We start from the raw sequence: 18,307 nt of genomic DNA, 5'->3' as shown, positions 1-18,307 counted from the left end.
TCTAATAGGAGCAGTTGAATCTCCCACATCTAGTTGCTACTTGAGGATATTATTTCCAATAATAATTTGACCTAATTGGTAAGTATGATCCCAGACTCATTATTGTGAAATGCCCTGGACCTCTCCAGTCTACTTTAATTCTTCTCTTCCTTCTTCTTCTATTTTCCTCATTAAAAAACTTATTAGGTTGGGTCTAGAGTTATAAATTTGAATTTTGAGTAACTTTTCATTTATATTCCAGTCTCACAATTTTGGTCAAGTTGTACATTGTGAAAATTGGATTCTTGTATCTATAAGATATCAGTGATCTACTGCTCATTTTAGATACAACTGTAAAATGAAGTAATAAATATGAAAGGAGTTTGGAACAAAATGTAGCTATGAAAGGGAGTGTATTATTGTGATGGTGATGATGCAAAATCACACTCCAGTAATATACCATGGCCCAAGACTATAAAAATAAGTACATGCACTTGCACATATATATGCATAAACACACTCTGCTGGTTTTGGCACCCACCATCTTTATTGGATCTTTAATATATTCTATTTGGATTATGACATTCTCTTTTCCTTTTTCTATTTATTATTCTCTTCTAATGACCTATGTGCTACATTAACTCAAAACTGTTTTTCTTTAAACATTTTCATGTGATGGCTTACTAGCTTCCTAGGTCTTGTCCAAATCACTTCAACCAGTTCACTCCTCTATCAAATATGGTTACCACTACTTAACATCACAAGGAAGTTGTAAGAACGGAAAAAGATAATGCATAGGAAAGACCTTACAAATTACAAATTATTATATAAACAAATATTTTCTTAACTTTATTTTTATTGTTGTTAAACCTGTTATCATGTCATCTTTCTCAAATTTTTTTTAAAAGCTTCTTTTTAGGGGCTGTGACTGTGGCTCATGGGTAGAAAGCTTGCATTGCATGCGTGAGGCACTGGGTTCAATCCTCAGCATCACATAAAAGTAAATAAAGAATATAAAGATATTGTGTTCATATGCAAATATATATATATATATATATATATATATATATATATATATATCCTTGTTTTCATGTCAAGACTTGATTTATCTTCTTAGATTTTAAAGACTAGATTCTCACTGTTGCAGAATACATTCCCAACATTATGTTCATAATCCTCTTTGACTCAGCTCATATGCTCATCATCCTCTGATCATTGACCCTGTTAAGACCATGATGTTATTGCTAGGACAATTTTCATCTTAAAAGCATACTCCTACCTGATACTCTGTTATTTTCCCTATTTCCTTTCACTTATAGCTCCACTCCCCCAAAATTTCTATTAGCTATCTAAACTTCCCCATTCTATATTCTTTCCACAGCATTTGACATAATTGCTCCCAGCATTGTGATAAATCTTCTTTATTTGGAATTTAGAACACCATCTTCTCTTGGTTCTTTTCACAGATTAGTCACAGCTTACTCTCCATGTCTTTTGCTAGGTCCTTCTGATTTTCTTGATGTCGGAATGAGGAAATTTCGGAACTCAGTCATTGAACACATTCCCTGTCTCCAATGCTTCCTAAGTGAGCTCATTCTGTACCATAATATTAATTACCACTTATACACTGCTAATGACTCTTTTTTTGATGTTGTTCATAACTCTCACATCCACCTCCAGCCCTGAATCGTCCTTTCAATTCCAGACTCAAAATCTTCTGATTTGCTACCTTTAGATGCTGATAATAATCTCAAACATAACATGTCTAAACTATAATTTTATTTTTCTCCTCTAAAGCTGTTCCTGTCCCAAACATCTCCATCTCAGGAATTGGAAACACCATATCTTCAATTAAACAAAATTGCCTCCAGTTGTCTCTGGCTCTTCTCTTCCTTTCACATGTGACATCAGGCCTTTGTTAGTTTTGTGAGCCTGCTGTTACCAAGTATCTCAAGATTACTGTCTTAAAATTTATTCTCTAACAGTTCTGGAGTCTATAAGTCCAAAATTAGTTTAACAGACCAATTAAGGTGCCAGAGGAACTGGAGGAGAATCTGTTTCTTGTCTCTTCGGGTGGGTCCTTGAATTCCTTGACTTCTGACTTAGAACCAACCTCTACGTCGGTGGTGGCATTGCCTTCACTTTTTCTGTTTTCATGGTGAGGTTCCCTGTACCTTTCTTATCACACTGTGATGGCATTTAGGGCCCACACCAATAAAGCAAGATAACCTTTTTTTTCCTCAAAATTTTCAACCAGATCTGCAAAAGATCCTTTTTTTTTCAAATAATATAGCAGGTTTCAAGGATTAAGAGATGATATTTTGGATAACTGTTATTCAGCCTCCTACAGTATCTATAAACACATCCTAAATTATATTCAGCCCTTTCTCATGGCTTCTTCAGTGGCTTCTAATTCTATCATCTCTTTCCTAGATTATAGCCGCACTTCTAGCTTGATCTTCCTGCTAAAGAACTTTTCCTTTTGAGGCTATTTTTTAAGACAGCAATTAGGGCAGTCATTTAAAAGGAATATTATTCCACCGTAAAATAGATGAAATCTTGTCATCATGGCAACATGGATGGAACTGGAGGGTCTTTTATTAGATACAATTAGCAAGGCAAAGAAAAATATTGCAAATTCTCATTCTTTCGCGAAAGCTGAAAAGTTGAATCTCATAGAAGAAGAGTGGAGTGATCACTAGAGGCTAAGAAGAAGAGGAGAGAGGGGATCAAGAGAGATTTGATAATGAGTACCACAGTACAACCACATAAGAGGAGCTAGTTCTGCATTCTATAGCACAGAAGAATAACTGCAGTCTATAGAAATTTATTATATATTTCAAAACAACAGAGGAATCTGAATTTTCTCAATTCACAGAAACAATAAATGTTTAAGGATCAGGAAGTGCTAATTGCCCTGATTTTGTTATTACATATCATATTCATGGGTCAACTATGCATACAATATATGTATGTACAAATATTGTGACAATTTAAAAACGTTAGATCATGCCACTGTTCCTGCTCATAGCATTCTAAGGCCTTGTCTTCCTCAGAGCCAGATTTACAAGCTCTGCTTCACCTGTTCTCCCACCTTTGCTCTAAATCATCTTTTATTACAACTTCTTTTTTAGGCTACTCAGTGAGACATCTGGTTTCCCTGATGCTTCTTGGACACACCAGATCTGCTATTAGCTCATGCATTTTGTTCTTCTAGGAAGGCCTCAAGTTATCATCAGATTTCCCCCCCTCACTTTATTAAATATTTCTGCTCAAATATATTTTCAAAGTGGCTTTGATGGACCACTCAATTTAAAGAGCAAGCTCTCTCCCTATATTGTTCTTTAATCAATTGTTAGGGTTCTTTTATTTTCTTTTAATTTTGGAACACTAATCACCACATATTTATTTGTTTATGCACTGTCAACCACATGCAATGCAATGTAAGCCTCATGTTAGTTTTGTTCCTGAACATGAACAACATTATTTTCTTATTACCAGAGAATAAGCTTATATATTCAACAGAATGGTATAATGACACTCTTTGTTCTAGTGTTGATTGACACTCTAAAGACTGTTGATAAAGCCAGAAGTTCTAAGCACCCCTATGTCACTGAGATAATGATCATGGATGCAGATCAACAGAGGAAATAGTTGAGAATCAATTTTCCAATTCTCAGTTCAACAGATTCCTCAGTGATACTTCAGAAGTTGCAGAGACCAAGAGGGAGGACATCTTTTTGTAAATAACTTCTTGGAGATGTTTGTTGGACTTCAAATTCTATTTTTCCTTTCCATCCCCATATCTTCTGAACAGAGTTGGGTGGAGTGTGCTGCTTACCTTTCACCTCTAGCCAAGTAAGAATGGCTTCAAAAGAACCATGTAGGGAGTTTGACCTAGTCCAGGAGTTTGTCAGGTAGAGAAATGATTGCTAGACCTATGCCTAGAAATCTGTAAAGGAAAGAATAGATTCAGGATTCCTGGCTTCTTAGAATAGGTGTAGTGGAAAGTAACTTCACCAATATAAGAGCTACAATGTGTGTTTTATTCATTTATTTTAGACTTGAGGTGCTGACAACTTGGAATTTTTTTTTTGATTCTTCTCCAAGAAAATCTAGAGGGGAACCAGGACTGTCCTTGCCTCTGAGTTGAAAAAAATAATAACCCTTTAGTTCTGTGTTATATGTTGGTCTTTCACATGCATCAGATTATTTTGGATGTTTTAAATAAAAAGACCCAAATCCATTGAATGTGGTGAAAAAAATACAAAAAAAAATAATCACTGCAAAACATAGTAAATGTTACATTTTCTGGTTGTAATCAGGAGTGAATGCCAGTGGGGAGGTGGGACAATGAGCTTTTCCTGAGGAGACTGTCAAGGGGACTTTGAAGAAAGGCACTGGCATTCTGGGTAGAAGCAGCACTGTGTGAAGACTTGGGATGCAAAGAAGATGTGACATTCATGGAAGAGTGGTAAGGATAAGATGTATGGTTGTGTTAAGATAGACATCAGTAAAAGAAAGACAAGGTTAAAAAAAGATTTCTGGAAGGAGTCACAGGTTAACCTGTCGTAACACTGAATTTTGGGGGGTAGATTCTAGAGTACTCATGGGTCCTATTGCACTAGCTTCCTAAAGAGTCTTTTCTCATTCATTCCTTATTCTTTCTGCATAAGTGCACACACAACAAATGACATCTTTTTGCTTAAGTCAAGCTTGCTGATCCTCAGGCTGGAAGAGTAATACCCTTACATGGTTCACAATACCCTGCTGGTCTAACCTTTCAGATGGCTCCAACCTCCAACATTACTCATTGCTTCTTGGCTGCTTCCTTCTTTCTGGCCAATCTCTCTGTCATCCTTGACACCTAGATTTAAAGCCATATGCTCCTTCCATCCATTACCAGTTCCATAACCACTCAGGATATCTCCTTCAGAAAATTAAAAATGTCCATACCATATAGTCTTAATGCATCATGGAAAGTTCTCATAATTGCACAATATTTGTGATTCCTATAAGCTCCCTCAAGGAAAATATTTCCTGTACAATATTATATTGTTAAGTGTGCAACAAACAGGATCGAGTACCTTCACACATAATAGGTACTCAATAAATATTCCTTGAATGAGTAATTAGAAGTATTCAGTTACATTAGATGAATATGGGTAATCATTTATGACTTCTTTTATTTTTGGTGCTGAGGCTCAAACCCAGGATTTCATTTAAGCTAAGCAAATGCTCTATAACTGAGCTATACCCTAACCCTTTCTGTTTGAAACAAAATTATGAAAAGATAAATATCAGTCAACCTCCTATATTTCCAAAAATCTTATTCAAGTTTTTAATCTCTACATTTAAAACTTTTCTCTTTATGTAGGTTTGGGGGAGGAAGCATTAAACTGCCTCTGAAATAATTTTTCAAATCAAAATTGAATGCATTTCAAAATATGTAATAGAGACAATATACTGTGACAATAAAAATAAATACTTCCTCTATGACTTTGAGCAATTCCAGATGTTTTAATGTGGCATAATTTTGAACGCTTCTTCTAAATTACCATTGTCAAAAATAATTTGCTTTATATACAGCTCTAGGATACATTACACCTGAAGCATGCAGAAGAAAACTTCAGGGGTTTAAATGGCAAATGTGCTAAATAAAATCTAAAATGTGGTTTGAGTAAATTAGATAGAAGAGTTTTTATTTTTAAAGCTGAGCGTAATAATAAGAGCCAAGCCATCTTCCCTGTATGAGGAAAAATGCTATCACTTTGTGATAACTTTTATTAACTTTGTGAATATTTCAGTTCCATAGTGAGTTGATGTCTAAAAATGCAAACATCTCCTGTTTGTGGTCTCTTCTCCAGACCTGTAAAGGACCCATTAATTTAAAAATGGAAAAAAACAGAGGGCAGAATAAAGCTATGTCATAAGTTTCTTTAGTCCATTCATGTAGTCAACAAACACAGCAACATTTCTTTAATCAGATTAGTATAAAGATTTTACAGTTGAAAGTTACTCATCTAATTAACTAACTGACATTTTTCTTCCTACTCCAACTGTTGACTGAAGCAAAGCCTCTAATCACTTTGGACTCTGGTAACAATGCAGACTCTGACTGAGAGGGCCTTTAAAGAAGCTAGACATTCTGCATTTCTAGCAAGTTCTTAGGGGGCTCTTACAGGACTCAGATGCTTCTCATTTGTGGACTGAATTTGAGTAGCAAAGAGCGTTGGAGAACAGTGAGAGTTCAAAGCTGCCAAAAGCTGGAGAACTACCTTCCTAATGGTAATTTGAATTCTTCTGGATGGACTACATGACACTGAGTTTTTTCGTGTTGGAGAGGTAAGATCATGCCCTCATAAAGTCTCCAAATTTGTTTTCTTTTCCATTTCAAATCTGAGTATGTCATAGACTAGTGGCTTTGATTGTAATAATGGAACTTCCATTTTCACAGCTACATATATTTGAAAGTTCTAAGCTAGACTGCCCTCTCAACCTGTTTTCCTAACCCCTCCATTCTATCCTATGGCAAGTTTATTAATGACCCAATCCTGTGCCTGTCATTTCTATTTCCTTTTCTCTCCATGACTAATCATCATCATCATTTATTAAGAAGTTGCAATATATTGGGCTTCACACACAGACATACATATATTATATAATTTAAAAGTTAAAAATAACATTAATTCAGGTATTTTAAAACCCATTTTGCTAATACAGAAACTGAGGCAGAGAGCACAATTAGCAGTTTTCACAAGCAGTGAGCAGTAAAGTAGGGATGTGAACTCAAGTCTATCTGACTGCAGATATTGCTCCCAGACAGAAGACTTTGTTGCTTTCCCATGTATATCAATTCCCTTAGGTAGGACCTAAGCGGATCCACTTTTGCTTGCCATAACCCTGACGAGGATGTTACAAGTGTGTGACAGCTTTTTGTGACCTGAATCATATCATAGATGCTTAAGTCATTGTCATTTAATCTATTAGATACAGAAGTTTTGGAGATTTCATCCCAATTCTCTTTATTTTTTCTAGCTTTTGATTTTGTTTATGATGGAGGTTTTTAAAACATTTATATATTTTTCATGGTGCATTTTAATTATACCTAATAGTGGATGTGTTGTGTTCTTGTATATTCACTCAGTGCAACAATATTTTGGTCAGTTTCATTTCCAGTGCTCATTTCTGATGATGTCTTTTTTGCCTCCCAAATGTTTCAGATTTGTTTAGCTCCTATGCCAAATGATCACAATTGATCTTCCTTGATAAGCCTTTGATTTCAGTATAACAGAGGTGTGGATGCATCTCAATGATTTTTACCAGTTCTGCCCTTTCTCATCTGAACAAAAATAATATCATATTGTTAAGACTCAATTACAAAGTGCTCTCTTCAGAAAGTATCTCCTAGTTTGAGAATTAAACACATTCTTTTATTTCCTGAGTATCTGTACCCCTTTGTTCGTTTGACACAGTGAAGAGTCATGATTCATCTTCTAGTTAAAGGCCTGAATTTAAATCAGGATGCTATTAAATCCAAGCAACTTGTTAGGTCACTGTACTCAATTGTGCCAATGAGGGAGGAAGTAGGGGCAAAGTTTAGTCTACAACAGAGTCTAGCAATCTTTCTCATTTGGAATTCCAGGAAAGAATCAAGTCCAAATGCTACAATGCATTCACTGTATTCAGTGAATTTACATTTTTCCTATGCATCTGGAGTGGTACCACATGTATGCCATTTTAGTGTCACTGAAATTGTTTTCTGTGTTCTGAGGTTTAGATGGGGAATTGTATTTTATGTTCTTGTAGTACACTGAAAATCCAAGAAGTGCTTTTGTTGAAGCAAGCCTTTCTCAGGCTGTTTGGGCCTTTGACTTTTAGTACAAAAATGCAAGACTTTGCATTGATTCTTCCTACACTGAATATATTTTGGATCTGTTATTGCAGACCTTAAATTCTCTTCAGAAATTTTTTCCATTAAAAATATTCACTGCTTTTCTTAACTATAATAGTCACTTTAAGCAGACGTTGGCCCATAGTTTTGTTTATTGCATATCATAATGCTTCTAATGGATACCAGAAACCTCTAAAGAGAGGCTCCATTTTCCTGAGAGGCAATGGAAAGGCTTATGACCATAGAGCTCAGGCATAGCAGAGGTGAGCTTATTGTCTGACAAATCTCTTCTCCTATTTTGAGCACTATTTTAAGAGTCTATGTTTTCCAAACAAACAAGAAGTAGTACTTTTCCAAATGATGATGCCATTTAGAACAATTGATCTTTCCCAAGAGGTCAAAATTTCTGCTTAGTATGACTGCTGACATACATTTGACAGATGTTACAAAAACGATACATTAGAGTCCACCGAAGTTATCGTTCTTAGCAGTTTTTCAAACAGTGAGTTGTAAAAGCAAAATCTTGATTTCTGATGTCTAGACATTGTTTCACATATAACTCCATAAAGGAAGCCTAAGATTCAGGCTGTCTCAACCTGAATAATTTATATAGTTGAGGATATTTTCACTGTCAAGAAGCCAAATCCCTCAGGCAGTCTTGCCAAAGAACTGTCCCATTCATTTTTTTCAATCTTTAGGCCTTCATTCCAACATTGGCTCCCTTATTAGCAGAAAGCATGAAACAAGCTCCTATTTGTGAGATAATGTATTTTCCATTAAGACAAACTGGGCCCTAAGAGAAAATTTCCCTTTTTCAAGTTGTCTTTTTTCAGGAAGTTAACTGCATGCTTATGTCTTGATTTTGCCACCAAATTTGTTTGTTGAGCTCTAGTCATTAAATAGAAAACATCCTTAACAAATGTGATATTTTCATTCTAGGACAACTATTTCTAAATTGTGGTAAATAATAGGTATCAGAGAGGCGTCTTCTCTTTTTCTTTTATTTATTTATTTATTTAAAAAAATTTTTTGAGAGGTGTCTTCTCAATCTTCATGAATCCTACACTAGCCTTGTGGGAGATGGAGGGATTAAGATACTCAAATCTCAATTTAAAAGAGTATGACATCATAATTAAGAATATATTTATATAATAGATTACATGGCATTTTGTTTGTTTTGTCTATGCAACAAGGGATGAAGGAAGTAGAAAGAAAACTGATTTAAAGTTAGAAGAACCAGAATGCACTGCTATTATGACCAAAGTTTGGTTGTGTCAATATAGTTTAATGACTTCTCTGAGCTAATAATTCCTTTTGGGTAAAAAGAGAAATCTGTTCTCAGAGAAATTCTATAGCTCTTCCCATCTCCATCATTAAAAGATATCAGTAGAAGTCCCACATTGAAAAAAAAATGCAATATAGGGACTGTATAGTGAAAAGAAGGAATAGGGATATTCAGATGCCAAGGGAGTGCAAGAAAGAGGTGAGTGATGTAAGCACAAAATGAGTTTTGCTGGTAGCAGCTATTTCCATACAGATAAGCAATAAGACCTGTCAAGATTAAAAAGATGGAGAAGGGTGCATCACCAAACTGTAGCCTTCCTACATTTATTAATTTTAATTTTCTTAAGAGATAGAGAATTTGTTTTTTAGTATTTTGTTTTTAGTTTTCAGTGGATACAACATCTTTATTTTATTTTTACTTTTATGTAGTGCTGAGGATCGAACCCAGTGCCCCCCTGCACATTCCAGGTGAACACGCTACCACTTGAGCCACATCCCCAGCTCCCCTACATTTATTTTTATAAATATTTATTATGGTTCTTTTTAGTTATAGGAAACAGTAGGATTCATTTTGATATAATTATAAAAGCATGGAATATAATTCCCTCTAATTCAGTCTCTATTACTTTCTGTTTCCCTCCCTTTATTTTCCCTTTCCCTATTCCCTTCCCTCTACTGATTTTTCTCTTATTTACATATAGTTTTTTATTTTCATTTGTGTCTGGTGGATGTACTTAAAGGTGATATTCACTGTGGTACTTCCTACTTTCTTCATTTCCTAGGTCTGGAAACTATGATGTCTGTACTAGATTAAGAGAATATAATTAGGGAAACAAGGACCAAAATTTGGTGAGATATTGGAAGTGTAATGAGGGTTCTGTGGTGTGCTTGATTTTAAGAGCATAGAATGTGCTGGTAATACTTGCTCTATTGTTTAATAGGGAGTCTATGATAAATTTAGTGGTGCTAAACTAGAGGTATAGCTCATTGGTAGAGTGTTTACCTAGCATATATTAGGTCCTGGACTCCACTCCCAGCAAAACACACACACACACACACACACACACACACACACACACACACACACACATACACCAGAAGTATGTTTTTACTGTATAGGATCTGAAATAGTATACTTCCTATTCCCATGATATTAAAGAGAACATGGACCAGAGTTATTGGAGAAATCTTAGGATATTTTTACACAACAGCTTTGTGGGAGATCGCAAGAAAATATAGTGAATTTGGTGTAAAGTATATATTTTAGGATTATATTTTACTTAGTTAATATTTATAACCAATTTGTAAAATAGCTTACTGTCCAATCACCCCAGTAATCACAACAAATAATAACTGTGGCATTGTCAAGGGAGAAGAAAAAAAAGAAAACCAAAAACTCTCTCCAATTAGGTCCAGTCTGGCTCTTACCCAGGCTCTTGTCATTGTCCGTGAATACTACAAAAAGCTCCAGACAAATTCCAACTAACCTGACATCATGTTACAAATATATTACTTATATTTACATGTATTTAAATAGTTTTCATCATTATGTTTCTCATTGGATGACAGATACTAGATTATTTAACTTTAACATATCTAAATGAATCCAAGTTTACTTTTACATAGGGAGAAGCAGAGCATTGGAAAGTTTTGATGCCTGATTATAACATTTGAGGAAGAGGGACTTTGTGAAAGTATTTTGTTTATTGGCATTGATTTCAGAATTTTAACCATTCATTGATACATTTCTCAGCTCAATGACAATTTTATAAGACCCTTTGAAGCTTAAAATTGCACTTTGATGTTTAAAGGCAATCATTGATGAAATGTGAGTTGAGATCTTGAGTTGAAATATATTCATAAATAATGACAAAACTGTGCAAGTTCATTTCTGAGGAATCTCTTCATTCCAAAAAAAAAAATATGTCACAGCTCATAAATTTCAGGATTCTATAGAACTTGGAACATGTTACTACAAATTCTGAATCTCAAATTATCTGTAGAATATATATGACAATTCTATGATCTTGGGGCTTCTGGAGTGTATGCACTTGTCATATGCTATTTTACTAATCATCCTTTTAGGCAGATTGGGCTCAAACATAAATAATACAGTGTGCCAAGAGCAGGCTGATGTTCTGAGGCACAATCAGTGCTCAAACCACGAATCTATCCCATCTTATTGGAGAGACAGGTGATCAGGCAAATTGAGCATCCTGGGCACTCACTCATGGTCTAAAATGTTTCCTTTTCAATTCACTGCTGCTGGTCCACAGACCATGTGTTGAGTAGGAAAACATGTGTCAAAGTAGAGCAAGTGATTTGAGTTTCCTCTGTTCCATAAGTTAGAAGGGGACCAAGCTTTTCAAGCTCCAGGTCAGCAGATTGTAAAGCACACAGGGTTTCTTCAGATACAAAGGCCCTGAATCATATATATATGTATTTATGGGCTTCTTGATAATTAGACTGCTGTCACATAAGAAAACAAGGCCTGAAATCCATTGATTAGGCAAAAAATTCTCAGCAAATTGAGAAAGAACAAGTAGGAGGCAGGGCAAATTGTTTTAGAGGAGTGGTACTGCCAAAGGAGAACACTAACTACTTTTAAAATATGTAAAAAAAACAGCAGTAATGGATTGAATAAAAATATATTTATAAACACATCATGGGAACTAAGTATGTAGGCAAATAAAAGAAGATAAAGGATATGACAACTATCTAAGCTTAAACCTGGAATAAATATCTCAAATCAAAGTACCACAAAGTGAAAGCTATTATGGACATGAGTATTTGAGAGTAGATCCAGTATAGCCAGTATGTTAAAATAATGATTTTACAAAGGAGAAAAGAGAAGAAACCACCAAATAAGTTATTAGTTTATTATGCAAGTGGAAAGGTACAATGGAATTTTAGATAGTCACAAAAGAGAAAAACATCCAAACATATTGTAATAAAATTTAACAATTGCAAGAATAAAAAGAATAATTAAGAAATTTCAAGACAAGAAAATTACCTACAAAGAATAAAATTTACATCAATATCTGATTCTCATTTAAACCACAGGAAACTAAAAATTGGTAGAGAATTATTAACAAAAGGAACTTCAATCCAAGCATGACATTAACTTCTCTGGATGAGACAAAGCTATGCCTAATTTTCAAGATATCAAACAATAGGTACCATGTATTTGCCCCATCTGAGGGAATGTGTATGTAGGAACTCTAGTCCTTAAAAAATAATGCATCGTGAAGGTAGAATCATACCAATGGAATTTTAGATAGTTGCAAAAGAGAAATACATCCAAACTTATTCTAATAAAACAGAACATCTATATATATATATATATATAAAATATATGAAATGTTACTCACCCTTTAAGAAGTATGATATTATGGCATTTTCTGTTAAATGATGGAGTTGGAGAATATCATGCTAAGTAAAATAAGCTAATCCCCCCAAGCCAAAAGCCCAATGTTTTCTCAGATATGTGGCTGCTAATTCACAATGGGGTTCTTCAGATTACTTAGAGGGGAGTGAAGGAGGGTAGGGTAGGAAGGATTGTAGAATAAAACATTCATTATTACCCTATGTGCATATATAATCATATGACTGGTGTGATTTTACATCATGTACAACCAGAACAATGAGAAATTTTACTCCATTATACATGATAGAGCAAAGTACATTCTAAACAAAGAAACAAAAAAGTGGATTATACTGTCATGTATAACTAATTAAAACAAATTTAAAAAAATTTAAAGCAAACAAATCAGAAATAAAGCTTCAAGACCGTGGAATACGAATTGGAAAGCAAACAAGAGTGATAAATTTTGCAATATAATCAAAATACAAGTGGGTAATCAGAGTATGACTAGGATGTGGGGTTTAAACACAAAATAAGTATTATTAAACTAGGAAGGACAGAGTGCAGGAGAACCCTAAAATATCACTAAACCAAAAGTACTAAAGGAAAGAAAAAATGAAAAGTTTGAGGAGGCAGATAGAGACACAAAAATGCTGGTTTTGGATGGTGTGGTGTGGGGCAGTGTGGAAAAGAAACCAGCTCTACTGGTGTATCTGATCTGGAGAAAGAGAAATTATTGCATAAATAGTACATCATGGTCAAGAGAATGCCTCCATCATTTAAAAATAATTGAAATATATCTATATTATCAAATTCAGGAATAAAACTTAACTATAAATAATGTAAGAGCATTGTGACAATCCTAAACACACGGGTAATGAATAATTGCTTGACTAAGCAAGTAGACATAGGAAAGAGGGATAAGAAGAAAAAGGTGAATATTAGTTGGTTAATTGATGTAATGGGAGGGATCATGAGTCTAATTTATTTTGGTAATGTGAGAGTCTAGACCGTGGTATATGCTGATGTAAAACATTTATTAGTTGAGTGAACAAATGATAAGTGTGGGATATATCTTCTTGGGCAGATTAGTGATATTATAAGCTAACAGCAGTTTAAATTAAAAAAATACTAACTAAAATGTATGATTACTCAATGGAAGATACTTCTATTGGCCACCCTTTCCTTGAGTCTTCATGCTCAGAATTAAACATCTATGGAATTTATACAAAAATACATTGGAATAGCAATTTTACATTCCCATGCTGGGTAGAGTTGCAATACTTCATTTTTTCACATCCCGATGCTGGTATACTACACCCATACAATTTTCAAAACAGGCAACAGAGAAAAGGCTCTCAGAGTTATATAGATTAGAATACAAGTCTGAGCAGAGATTCTTTTCTAGTTGGGTGGCCTTGCCCGAGTCAGTTAACTTATTTGAGCCTCAATTTGATAATAATCATCCTAACAATGATAAGGTGATAATTTAAAAATATATTCATTATTTTTGGTCACTTTATGTGAAGCACTGTGCTAAGCACTTCATAAATTACATTGCATGAAATTTGCTAAAAGTCTGTAAAATGGATATACTAGTAATACTTTAATGTTGACCTCATATTCTGAAATAATTGCAGGAAACTGAATGAAGAGATCTTAGGGAAATCTAAAATTGGAACTGAAGTTCCCTTTACTTTCTTCTCTGCATAACTCATCCTTCAGCTGACTTTCCCATCATATACATCACTTATCGAGCTAATGTATCTCGGGTGGTTACTCTCCAGTTATGACTCAGTCCTGAATCTCTAACCAGTTACTTTCTACCTTCATTCTGTCTTTTTCTTAACTCATCTGGAATACATTTTTCTGTTTTATTTTCACTTTCCAACTTGGTTTGCCCTATGACTTCTCTGTCCTCTTGTCCTCCTTTCCACAGCATGCTATTTCTTTTAAACCTAAAATTAAAAACTTATTTCTTTTTACAGAAAAGCATGACACAGTCAAGGGAAAAGGTTTCTGTTAGAATTTGTGCATTTCAAAAATATTATTATGTTTCCTATCACTATTTTTTTTCTTCGTAATGATATTTTTAAAAACTAGATTTTAGTTTTTGAAATGGTTTTAAATTCACAGAAAAAATGAGCAGAGATTATAAAGATGGCACACCTTCCCCCGTATTCCTCATGCTTAGTGTCCCCTATTAGAAATATGCCCTGTTAGAATGGTGTACTTATTAAAATCACTGAATCCATATTAATAAACAGTGATCACCCAAAGTTCATGGTTTACCTTAGCGTTTTCTATTGCTCTGGTATGTGCTTTGGGACTGGGCAAATGTGCATGACCTACACCACCACTGCAGTATCATGTAGAGAAGAATCCCTGCCCTAAAAATCCCTCTGTGCTGGTCTATTCATACAAAAAATCCCTCTGTGCTGGTCTATTCATGTAATGTCATTTAAAAATGATTGCATACTATTCCATTAATGGAACAATTATAATTTATTTTATCTATCTCATGTTAGAATCTATTTAGAAACGGTTTCCAATGTTTGTTCTTACTATTGGTGGTGCTCCATTGTGGCTAAAACTTTGTGTCTGTTGAGAGTTAAAAGTCTTAGGATAAATCACTGAGATGATCAAAACTTGGATACATTACTAAAAATATTGAGATGATTAGATTTTATGCTTACACTTTCTTATATCCTAAAACTATACTAAATGTTTTAAAGAAATCTTTGCCAACTTCTTAGATGAAAAAAGCATTACATTATGTAATTTGCATTTTTTGATTAAGATTGAACATTTTAATATATTTTTATCCATTTATGGTTTTTTTGTCTGTGTGTGTGATTTCTATTGGTATCACTCAATCCTTTCTTCATTAGAGCATTATTTTTATATGGACTTGAAGGAGATCTTCAAAAATTAAGGATATTGGTCTTTCATGAGTCATAACTTAAAAATAATTTTCCACCTTGTTATCTAACTTTCTATTTTCCAGTTTTATTTGAAGATTACTTTGGATTTGTAGAAGGTGGAAAAACAATCTAGAAAACTCCTGTCTACTGTATAACCAGCTTCTCATTGTGTTAACATCTTATATAACCCATAAAACAATGATGAAAACAAAATATTAAATTTGTTGAAATTCTATTAAATTAATAGCAGTGCATGAATTTTTAGGATCTTCAAAGGTGTCAGAAGTCACCTTTGTGAGAGGGAGTGACTGAGAACCATACAGAATATGTGGGTGAACAGTAGCAATCTATGAGCAGACCCCAAGTAGGCACAGAGACATTTGTTCAAACTCCACTGCAGGTGTGAACTTACCTGTCTGTGTGTGCCACTATGCCCATCTCCTGTTTTTATTTTACATTTTTGATGACAGAGATTTAACACAAGGCCTTGGACATACACATATAGAATACACTATAAATATAATTTTATCCTCTTAAAAATATTAATCTCATAATATCACGGACATTAGGAAAAAAACAGTATAAACACAGCTTAAAGCACTGTCCATGGACTGCCCTCACTCTCAAAACTGTTGGTCCCCAGGCAAGCGAGTACAGAAAGTGAGAGAGTTCAGAAACTTGGGAAGCCATGGGCCAGTGCTTGGTGGTTTCTGTTCTCTGTAGGTATCTGTCTTCACCATATTCAAGAATATGAATTTCTTTTACAATGTATAACCTTTTAGTATTTAAATTTTGCATAACAGTTAAAATTGTTGGATAATTCAAAGACATATTTTTCCAACTTTTATCATGTAAATGTTAAAATGTACAAAGAAGCTGAAGGAGTTGTATAGTGAACAATTATCGAACTACTAAAAATGTGGATTGGGTTGCCATGCTGCTGCTTGCAGGTCTAGTCAGTGTGGAAATGAAGCCTCTGTTTGGAAATAAACTTCTGGAACAAGCCCTGCCCCTTATTTCATGTATTGTTTCTGCCTGCTGTCATACCACTCAATCAGGACTGAGTAGTTTCTATAGAGAACTTTAGGCACTGCTCCTCCACCCAGTATCAATACATGGATGTTTCAGAAGCACAGAGAGCCCATATTTTGATCTCCAGTTTTAGCAGGTATTGACATTTAGGTGTCTTAAGTGCACATTTATGTCTCTTTCCCAATCTTACCCTGTCACGTTCTACTCCCAGTCTTCTGCTTATTTTATGGTTTTCTCCTTTCATTCACCTTTTGGTTTATTCTGATCTATCTGTCAATCTTTCCTAAATTTATTAGAATTTTTGGTAATTTTTTTGTCTTTGTGTGTGTATGTGGGAGTCTATTATGGGTTTTTGTTTTTATTTATTTGTTTTATTTTCTTGGCAATAAAAAAAGATATCAAGAGACAATTATAATAATAGTAAAACAGGAACACTTACAAGTGCCAGACACTAGGCATAGTGAACTATGCCTTACATCAGAGTGAATCTGTCACCCCCTATTTTTTTTGTTCATACACTTCAGTGAAGGAAATAGAGATATGTTTGATGTCTTCAATTATATTTTTACCTTCCAGAAAGTAAGATCATTATGGTATTAAAAGAATTTCTTATAAAATCCAGGACACAAAACACAAGATTTCTCCTATTCATATTTAAAGCTTGAAAAACATTAAGTGTGCTGTATAACAGAAAGAAAGTTTCAACAGGGTGTTTTTAACCATTTAAATTTTTTTCTTTCTATAATGTATATTGTGGGAAGGGACACTTCAGCAATTGCTTTCTGGTCACAAATAAAACAATTCTACCTGTCTTCTATGAGGGGAACTATGTTGTATCAAAGGATTTCTTGCAACATTTATAAGGACCTTTCTTTCCCGAAGAATTCCTGCCAAGTATTTCCTGTGGGACAATAAAAATAGTTATCACTTTTTAGGTTTATTTGTTAAGAAGCTAATTATGATGAAATGATGAAGATAGTTGTGTCTTAAGTGTAGTTTAAAATTGATTTTTTTTTTTTCGGTAACAGGCATTGAACCCGGGGCACTTAGGCACTGAACCACATATTCAGCCCATATTTTACTTTTTATTTGGAGACACGGTCTTTCTAAGTTGCTCAGAGCCTCAATAAATTGCTGAACATGGCTTTGAACTTGCAATAGTCCTGCCTCACCCCAGAGTTATTGCAATTGCAGATATGAACCATTGTGGCTGACTGAAATTAATTTTGATGAATCCTGGGGTCTTTTGTAGATCAGAAAGCTAATATATCTTGCCTAGTAAGTCTCTCCATGAACCCTGAGGAAATTCTCACACTTCTATCAGCACAATACTCTTTGTTTTAAGATAGCTTTAGAAAATGGAACATCAATGTTTATTCTTAAATTGCAGTTTTCACAAATGTACTGGGTGAAACAACACAAGTAAAATATCTAGTAATTTTCATAAAGATCCTGAGTTATTTTGAAATGCTATATCCACTTTCTCAATAATTAGAAAAAAAATGGAGTAAGATGGAATATATTGGTTTTGTATTTTTTTAGAGAGAGGGTCTCACTGAGTTTCTTAGCACCTCACTTTTGCTGAGGCTGGCTTTGAATTTGTGATCCTCCTGTCTCAGCCTCCCAAGCTGTCAGGATTACAGGTATGCACCACCATGCTCAGACAGAATATACTGTTTTAAATGAGTTTTAAAACTTCATTTTTTCTTATTAGTGTAAGCATGTGAATCAAAAAGAACACTAGCGACATGGGAATAACAAGTCTGTAGTTACATTAAACAAATTTTACATTTTAGCAAATTTTTCACTGTAGGCAAATTTCTTTAACTA

The 18,307-nt window shown here is 34.3% G+C and overlaps 1 pseudogene; it reads right to left on the bottom strand.

Moving 5' to 3' along the window:
* LOC144371246 (uncharacterized) overlaps positions 1 to 18,307 on the bottom strand; it is a 213,824-nt pseudogene that overhangs the window by 123,079 nt on the left and 72,438 nt on the right.

Source organism: Ictidomys tridecemlineatus, chromosome 16, assembly GCF_052094955.1.
Source record: "Ictidomys tridecemlineatus isolate mIctTri1 chromosome 16, mIctTri1.hap1, whole genome shotgun sequence".
In the NCBI taxonomy this organism is placed as follows: domain Eukaryota; kingdom Metazoa; phylum Chordata; class Mammalia; order Rodentia; family Sciuridae; genus Ictidomys; species Ictidomys tridecemlineatus.
This window is presented reverse-complemented; position numbering and strand designations above follow the sequence as displayed.